The sequence below is a fragment of the Helianthus annuus genome, chromosome 5 (assembly GCF_002127325.2).
Source record: "Helianthus annuus cultivar XRQ/B chromosome 5, HanXRQr2.0-SUNRISE, whole genome shotgun sequence".
Taxonomy (NCBI): Eukaryota; Viridiplantae; Streptophyta; class Magnoliopsida; order Asterales; family Asteraceae; genus Helianthus; species Helianthus annuus.
The window spans coordinates 121,057,259-121,067,679 of NC_035437.2; positions in this window are offsets into that span (position 1 = coordinate 121,057,259).

The following is a 10,421-nucleotide window of genomic DNA, read 5'->3' on the forward strand; positions in this document are numbered from 1 at the left end:
TTGTATTTTCCTACAACTGGTTCTAAGACAATATGATGAACCACAACCCCGAACTTGTTATTGATATACCTACAAGTGATAAAATCAATCAAACTTATTTTCCGGAAAAACCATTTTGATTAAAACAAACTTAAGTGTTTTGAAATCTAAATGGGAAAATAGTTTGTTGATAGGGGGAGTTCTGATTGTTTATGCCAAATGAATGGCGATTTGATGTATTTTGACATCAGTTGTCATATTTTTGTATAGTTTGGTTTATTTTCATGTTTCTAGTGGGTCAAGAGTTTACATAGTTTTCAAATTTCTTTAATGTGTTTGCATTTTAGGGGGAGTAGAAAATTTCAGAAAATCCAAAAACATTAGAAAATTTGAAAAAGCCAAAAACATGATAAAATCTAAAATAAGTTTTGTTGTGAAAAAGAAGAAGTGATAGTACATCAGTGGACTATCACAACATGCTAAAGATATGAAGTGTTAAAATGTGATAAACAATCTTACTGTGGATGTGTCAGTAGGTTTTCGCACATTTAGTAAATTGAAACGAGATATAAACCTAATTCAAACTTGCTTAATTCGTGGGTAACTATTCTTGAATATATGGGTAACCCCCAAAATCTTGTTTGAAAGGTCCTGTATTCTGAGATACTAGGTCTTTATACTCAGTGATATCTAGGGTATTATTCCAGGACTTCTGCTGTATGGAAGTACTGACCTAGTCCCCGAATAATACTTTCTGCAAAAAGCTTTGAAATATAAGCTCGCCCTCAGCAATTTGATTAACCAATAAAATTGATAATCTTTGCTGTTGTAACAAAAGATCCTCTAAAGGGGACCCACCTAAAGTCGAAGCCGTCATCTCTCTGCGTATACGGAAGTATTGACCTGAGCTCTCACGGCCCTCGCACATAACCCCTTTACAAATATCATCTGTGGTATACTCACCTGTAAGACTGAATATTGGGATCTGGATACAGGAGTATATTCAAGTGGATTGATACACAATTAAGTTTAAGTTTCTAAAACATTAATATCATATCTCGAATCAATTGAAATTTGTGTGAAAATTTAAAATGGACCAATATACTGACAATCTAGGTAAATTGTTTGGACCTGAGTATGTTTAAAGCTTAACGGTGTTGGTGGTTTGTCACAAAACTGATATGATCCTCTTGCACAAACTCACAAAAATATTGTCTGTAAATATTTCATTCTTGCAATATTTTGATTTACAAGTGGTGTCAGTTACTTTCTTTCAGAAAATTCAAAAAGATTTTTGGTGTGTTTTAGCATAAATTTTGAAAAAGTCAAAAAGATTTTCGACAACTGATATTGAAAAGCTTATTTTCAAAATTCTAAGTGCTAAACATGATGAACAGATGGTTTGGGAGAGTGTGTTGTTTTGATGAGAAAAATGTTACAATTCCAAGTGGTTCATCTGATGAGTTTGTGATAGTTTATATGCTTAAACGTTTTTCATAAAACTTATGTATGTGGTAGAGTTTTATGCAGGTAAAGTCATTATTTGAGGGGGAGTGAATGTTGGAGATGAGAAACTTAAAAGATGTCAACATCCAAGAGAAGAAGCTTGTTGGTGATAAAAGAGAAAGAGATGAAGATAGAGAGAGAGAGAAGCCCAGAGACTGATCAAGACTGAAGATGTGAAGACACAGCATTGTCATGACTCGATAGTCGACTCGTCAACATCTGAGGGGGAGTCTGTTGGTGCATGCATCTGTCGACTTCGCCTTGTATCGAGTCTTAGTCTTAGAGTTTTAGATCAGGGCGCGTTTTACGAGAAAACAGGATATTGTATGTGTGTTTAGATATAGGTTCGCTTATAGTGACATAGGAATAGGTCCGCTTGTATGTCACCTGATAGATCCGCTTATACGTACAATGGAGGTCCGCTTATTCGGACATGTCCATTGAAGCGGATCTCCTAGCACTATATATAGGTCATTTAAGCGAACCAGAAAAAAAAAGTTCTTGAAAACTGTACCGAAGTGCTGCCGGTCCAGGATTTGGATGTAATAAGTGTCAAATCAATGCAAAAAGGTGTTTAAAGTGATTTGCTAGCTGTTTCTACGTAGATTACTTATTTTCCGCACCTGTAATTGATGAAAACTCCTCTGAATGACTCGTTCAGGTCGAGACACGATCCTACAACACCTGCTACAAGGCAAGCACGATAGTCAAAAGCAAGAAAGAAAGGCAAAGAAAAAGACATATACAAACGAAAATACTGTACCTCGGGAACCAAAAGCTGACTTATATATCTTCTCAAGGAGGTTACGAGGTTTCGCACTAAAAACACCCAGGTTAACCTCTGACTCAGAAGGTGCAGCGGTAGTCTCTTTCTGAGACCTGGATTTTTCTCCGCAAGCGCAGCAGCAGCCTGTTCGTCAAGTTCTTTCTTCTTGTCTTCCACAGCTTTCTTCTTTTTCACTATTTCTATCAGCGTGGCATCATCATCTGGATCACGTTCAGCACACTTATCTCCTACGTCTAAACCAGAGAGCGTGTCAGAAACGACAACATAGTCCAGGAGGGAGAAGTTAGAAGGTTGCTTACGAGGTGCTCCAGTCACAGGTTCCTCAACCTTCTTCTTCTTCTTCTCGGACTTATCTACTTTTTTCTTCTTCTTCCTGTTTTCAAGCTGTTCAGCAGTATCAGTAGGAACATCAACATCGTCGCCAGCAGGCTCATTTACAGGATCGTTCACAGCCCCTTGTGATGGACCTGCACGCGGGGAACGAGGGATTAGACCTTCAAGCGATCTATCAGAACCCTCACTCGAAAGGACGATAACCTCCTCTCGAGTAGGACTAAGTACATCGTCAAGAACATCCCCACCATCTTCACCTAAAATGGTGTTAGCATAAGTAGCAAGGCTTTCACTGGTAAGGTGCAAGAAGCAATCTCTTATCTGATCTAACCACACGGGCTTCCCTTCGGGCAAATATGCAACAACCATAGCACCACCAGCTTTAGGGTCAAGAACGTTCAACAAACTATATCCTACTGTAAAATACAACACCATGAGGAGACGCATGACAAATTAGAAAAGAACATAACAATAAATTAGCAACGGTAATACCTCATCCCGGCCGCCACCAGTACCCTCTCTTCAAATTGAGTCATAGAAGTAACCTTCCGAGTCAACACTTTGTACCACTCTTGCTCAGCAAAATCTATGGACACATTCACATGAGGGACCCCTTCACTCTCTTCACGGTAATGCATATCAATGGGAATGACCCCACGGTGAATGTAGAAAAATTTATGTTTCCAGTCATGCAGACTCTTTGGTGGGTTAGCACTACAAGGATTAACTCCACTGGTTCGAGAATTGAAGGAATAGAAACTGCCAATATAACTCACAAAGTAGAACACACTAAGTTTCTCGAAGGTTGGTTCGATACGATTGGCTCTGCATATAAACTCAAACTGAGTAATCCGGGGTAGCCCTAGAGCGTTTATTTGCGAAATATGCAGCCCATAGTTCGTCAACACCTCTCCAGTAAACTTCGTCATAGGAAGGCGAAAGTTATCTTCCCGGAAGAAGGTGGCATACAACGCTATGTATCCCGGAGGAGCATCCAAGGCGGTGGAATTAGGGGTTGGAAACTGAGCACCTCACTCTGACCGGAAACCCATATCCCGGACAAGATTGTGGAACTCCTCCTCCTTCCAGTTTATTTCCGCACGATCTGGACCAGGAGGATTCTTGGGTTTGTACTTCCTTTTTCTCGTCGGATTACCACCGGTGGACATGATTATGGAAGACAAGAAAAGATAAAAAACGAAGAACTCAATGAAAGATGAAGAGAGAAAAAGGAGGAGATTAAGAGAAAACCCAAAGGAAGAAGAGGAATTTGAATTTTGAAAGTAGAAGAAAGGGTAAACCGCCACCTATTTATACCCATCGCATTTATTGCGATGGGTACCGAACCGTCAGGAAGGCGGAAAGGTATCCAATAGGGAGATGACACGTCAGGGGAGTGAGAAACCGTCGCCTCGATTCCTGGGCGCGTGGCCGCCATGCACCTGACAGACAGTGAAAAAGTAACTGACGGTTCTGAAAAGCAACTGTTCACCTCCGAAAAGACAGCCACCTCAAATGGCACACCAGTTATGACAGTTGTCCTCATCCCAATAAAAGAAGCTTCCCTTAGAAGAAACCGCCAAAAAAGCAAAGATAACATCATGTGCCGTGCGCCATTTTGGCTCAACTTTGCAAGGTTACCACCATGCGCGATGCGCCATTCTGGCTCAACTTTGCAAGGTTGCCATCATGCGTCGTGCGCCATTCTGGCTCAACTTTGCAAGGTTGCCATCATGCGCTGTGCGCCCTTTTGGCTCAACTTTGCAAGGTTGTCACCATGCGCCGTGCACCCTATTGGCTCAACTTTGCAAGGTTGCCACCATGCGTCGTGCACCCTTTTGGCTCAACTCTGCAAGGTTGCCACCATGCGCCGTGCACCCTTTTGGCTCAACTTTGCAAGGTTGCCACCATGCGCCGTGCACCCTTTTGGCTCAACTTTGCAAGTTTGCCACCATGCGTCGTGCACCCTTTTGGCTCAACTTCGTAAGGTTGCCGTCACGCGCCTTACAAAGGCAAACAACAAAGACCACTACCCTTATAAGTCTAGAATCCCTCCTAGACGATCAACTCAACTAGGCACACTCAACTAGGGGGACTTGAAGAGGTATGGTCCCAATTCCATGCACACATGGCAGGGACCACACCACTTTCTTCGTCCTACATGGCGCCTACATCAGCAAGCAAACCCAGAAGCTTCTAGAAGCTTCTGGAAGACATCAAGGTGGCACCGAAGATACTCCTCCAGACAGAAAGGACGATACGTGTCACCATTAACCGGGCTCCATGTAGACCTGCGACATAACCTAGGGGCAGACCGACAGCTGCAGTACAATTCCTCCAGCATGGACAAATGATGGCGCGCCACGTGGACCACTATCCTGACCACAGCAAGGGAGACCAAGAGGATATTCCCCTTGGTCGGACAGCTGGCGCCCAATAGCATCTGGCAAGGTCGCTCCTCCCTCCTTCACTGTTGGTCCCCTACGACGGCCCTGTTAGAACGGTGCAACTTTCTTCGCTCGTTGAGACGGGTGTTTGTGAAGTATATAAATATTGAAAAGAGTAAAAAATATAGACAGTGAGAGCGATATATCTTCAATAATTAATTCTTATTAATTAAAGAAGAAGGGGTCGATCCGAGAATAAACTCGAATCTAAATTTCACCCCCTGGGCCAAACCAGGGGGTAAACTCTCATGAAAACTCTATATGAAATATTACAATACAAAAGCATACTTAATTCCTACGAAGGAATCATGCACTTATAGAGAAATTCATAAGCCTATCTCAAATGTGATTGGTTGTTGGTATGTGTGCCCATCCACTTGCATGTGCCTTATCTTCTATCCACCAACTTGTTCTTTTCTTTTCTGGTGAACCTTCACATATTTAATATTTTCCTTTTCTTTTCTTTTATGTGAAAGCTTTTCGCATATTGAGATATTTAAAATATCTTTTCTACTGATTTCCTTTACAAAAGGAAAGATTCCTCTTTCAACAGAAATGTTTTTCTAGCTTAGATTCCTTTTCTTTTCTTTTGAAAACATTTCTTTTTCTATTGAAAGCTTTTTCATTGAAAAAATTACATTATGTGTTAATAAGATATATTATCTTATTAACACAATTCTTTGACTTTGTATCATGTAAACTCCATAATGTCTTGCTAATACTTTGAAGTCTTGTAACCTTGTCGAGATCTTTAATCAAAGAATTTAGAAGCTTGATTTTTTCTTTCTCGGTCTTCATATTTAGCGCTTCTGGGATGGTTCGTCGGTCGATTCGTGTTGACGAAATTATTTCTAAGTACTTAAACTATTTTTAACAACAAATACAATAAAGTTGCCTAACATTCACCCTCCGACTATAAATAGGACCCTTCATCATTCAGGTTATCCATTCTGTTCTCCTTACTTTCACCTACAACACACACTATTTCTTCCTCAGGGCAGTACTTATTCTCACGCCGGAGCCCGGTTAAGAGGGAAACCCCCATATTCCTCTCTTAACGAGCTAACGGTGTTGCTATTTTGCAGGACCTCAGTCTTAGGCGAGTAGAGAAGGAGATTAAACCCACATAAGAGACGACCCAGCTAGTTAACCTTCGGTGTTAACCAGTGTTTCATCATAACTTATGAGTTATGACAGCACCTATGTAACGTAACAAATATATTTTTATCTTAACTTTATTAAACTATGTAAAAAGCATTAGAAATATTATATATTTATATGCTATAATCTTTTTACAACACTCCCGACTGACACTTTTTAAACTTTGGGAGTAACTGCCTCATTAAAACTTCACTAAAGAAAAACCAAGTAAAAAAAAACTTCAGCTATCGATAAAAGAGTGCAGAGTGTAGTTTCTTCTCTGATACTTCTAGATAGCTATGCTGCCTTGTTAAAAACCTTACTAAGAAAATATAATGGGATAAAACTTAGTGAAAGGAAAAAGAGTGCAACTTACTCCCCCTGATCATTGTGTCATCTATATACATGTTGCATCTCAATATCATGAACATGATTCTTGAATATTGTTTGTGATAAGATCTACTGAATTATTGCTAAAATGAATGTATTCATTTCAATCTAATTGTCTTTATAATCCCCTTAGTGTATGAAAAGAATCTTGGTGGTATGTATTTCTTCTGTCACTTTTGATATATCCTTCTTTCATCTGCGAAACACAAGTTGCATTATCTTCGTAGATTGGGGTTGGATTTCCATCTTTCTCTAGTCCACAAGAGGTCAATATGTGTTGTGTCATAGATCTTAACCACACACGTTCTCTATAAAATTCATGTAGCGCAATAACTTTAGCATGATTCGAGGATGTTGCAACAAGAGGTTGCTTCTGGGAACACCATGAACTTGCAGTTCCTCAATTCGTAATGTATCCAGATTGAGATCTTGCCTTGTGAGGATCAGATAAATAACTTGCATCTGCATAACCAACCAAACCTTCTTTTGAATCGTTAGGATAAAATAAGCCCAAATCAAATATTCGTTGAATGTATCGGAAAATATGTTTAATTCCATTCCAATGTCTTTTAGTAACACTAGTACAAAAGCAGTTTTTTGGTGCTAGGATTTATGCCTTTTTGAGAGAGCACCAACAAATATACCACCAAATAATGGGATTTGTTAGTGCTGCTTAATAAGAGCACCATTAAATCTCTAAACACACCGCCAAAAAATCAATAATAGAAACAAAATCAGTCCACCATTAAATCTCGAAACACCACCAAAAAATCAATGATAAAAACCAAATTAGTCCACCATTAAATCTCTTAACACACCTGTAACACCCCGTGTTTTTCGAATGTCAAAGTCAAAGTCCAAGTCAACTTTGATTTCTTTGACTGTTAAGGGTTCTTTTTGCTTTTAGTATTATGTGGAGTAAGTGTTGTCTAAATGAAATGATCGAATGTTTAATCAATGCGACCAATTTACGACTGTGAATAGTAGGAAGTAACTATGCGATAAACTTAATCAATCGATAATCAAACTAATCAAATCAATCATCGAACTCGAACCTCGAATTATGCGAATTTAGTATTGCTATATGTATGTGTTTGCCTTATGTGTTACTTGTGCATGTTTACTTTATGTTTTGTGTGGTATTCAATCGAATCAATCGAAACTCGAAAAGCAATCAAACTCAATCGAAAACGACATCAAAACATGACTTATAGATGATTGTATGTTAGATATAGTAGTTGGGACTGAAAGTAATTTGACTAGGAACTCTATCGTATTCGTATCTTCGTCCGTCGAAATCGAAATATCGAAAATCATCGCGAAACACTCAAGAAGGTGTTCCTGATCGAACAGGAATCACCGATCGAACAGGCTAGCCGATCGAACATGCTGTTCGATCGAGCACCCCAGCCGATCGGAGATCCTGGCCGATCCGCTACCACTTTCCTCTTTTGGAGCCTATAAATAGCCCTGTCATTGTCACTCTTTCTACTTTTGGAAAGCTCTGACCGAACCAGCCTTATTCTTCACCTTTTCTCAGATTTCTCTCAACTCCGCTAAGTTTTCACTCTAATTCTTGTACGTTTTTTATCATTACATGATTCTACACCTTTCTATCTTTCAAAACTTGATTTCTAACCGTGAAATCACCAAGATCTAAGTGTTCTTGGGTGATGTCATCATGGTGTTCTTGAAGAACATCATACTTTGGCCTCATTCAACCGTGAATAGCTTAGATCTGACCGATTTCCACATAAACAAACAAGGATTTGTAAGAATCTTAACATTTTCATGGAAGGATTTCCAACTTTCTTTCAACTCTTTTACACTCAAAACCTTAAAACCGATAGAAACAGAGCTCGAACCAACTAACTAATCGTTCTAAACAGTCAAGAGGTTCAAGATTCGGATTCTATCTACGAGGTTCACCGATTTCGGGTTAAACATCAAACTACCGTTCCGAACAGTTCACCGGCCGGACTTGGGTGATTCCTGTCCGAACCGATGAAGCAAGTAAGAACCCACGTTTTACGGTTTAACTCACTGTCAAAATACCTTAAAATCATGACAAATAATCAAACAGCCAAGTGTTAGACGAAAGGCCGACCAGGTCAGAATTGCTGGCCGAACGGCTAGGCTGTTCGAACGAACAGCCCAGCCGATCAAACATAGCAGCCGATCGGCCGGGCCAGCCGATTGGCTAGCACATGGTCCCACACTTTTCAAACTTCATGAAGTATGCTATTGATGAAGTGATGTTCGATCGAATATGCAACTCGATTGGTAAACATTATTCTTCGGATCATGAGACACTATGCTTCAACACTTAATCGATTTTGCAACTCGTTCGTAGTATAGAATGCCAGCCGATCGAACAGGTTGTTCGATCGAGTGACATTCTGCTGAGAACTACTTCTGAAGTTCCTAACCGATCGGTTAAGCTGGCCGATCGAACAAGCCGTTCGATCAATCGACCTGAAAGGTAAGAACACTTCAGTGTTCTCAAATACTACAACGAAAAATTCAAAAGTTCAAACCATCATACACAAGCACATCAGAGGAAGAAACAATCCACTCGAATGGCCCAGCCGATCGAGCCTACCGGCCGATCGAACAGGACTGTTAGCCAAACGAACAGCCCGTTCGATCGAACCTTCTGTTCGATCTACCAGGCTATTCGATCCATTTACAATTGTTTACATTTCCGCGTTACTCATTATTGTGCTATCGAACTATTCAGGCTAACCCTACTCTCAGCGCTCCCTTCAATCCATAATCAATCACTGTGAGTATACTCGAACCCTTTTTGCTTTAGCACTTTTGGGTGTTACATACGTTACTTATCAAAATCACAATCGAACACACTATTCAAACTATTTGAACGCTAACCGATTGCATGTATTACGTGACTAAATGTATGCTTGTTGTTATGTTTACACGTGGAATGCTGTCTACCTGCCTTAGCAACGTAGTACTATAGTTTGGACTCAGCGCCCGTTCACACGGGGGTTGTTAAGGACAATTACTTGCATGGATTACGGTGGTAATCATGTATTCCGAACTGTCTCGGACAGTCAACCCGCAGTCGTTGGTATCGATAGGTCTATGTCGATAATTAACATGCATCATTTCCCTCTGTGTACGTGCTGGTTATGCGTAAACTATTCGAACTCTATATGTTATTATTAAACTTGTATGCTCTCCTTTACATTTTATGTATTGACATTATTTTAACGTATGTGACAGGTGTTTAAGATATTTGCTTGCTAGGGAAGTGAAGCTAGAATAAAGCCTTAGAGGCCCCCAACAAATAGTTGTCTGTCAGGAACAAGCAACTAGGGCATAGTTGTCTGTAGATCTTGTCAGGCTGGGTCTTTAGGAGCATTTGAACAATATTTATGTTTTGTATTAATTTAAATCTGAGTTGTCGGAACAGAACTACTTGTTTGGATGTTATCTGTAATAATGTATTTGTTTATTCGGGATATGGTATGGGACGTATCTTTAACTGGATTATATAGATAGTTGTTATGGAAACTTCTGAACAATCAGTTTCGCTCAGTGCCGTGCCCCGATGATTCCGCCATCGGTTGGGGTGTGACAACACCACCAGAAAATCAATGATAAAAACCATAACTCTCTAACATGTGTCAATATGCATTTACCACCATTTAATCCACTACTAGAATATCAAAAAAAAATTACACTGCTTTGATTGGTTCACTTTGGTTATCTTTATATTTTTAAAAAATAAAATATAAAAAGGTTATTGGCGATGGATTTTTTGAACAAATGTTTGTTAGTTTTATTTTATTTATAAAACATCCAAGATCTAACAC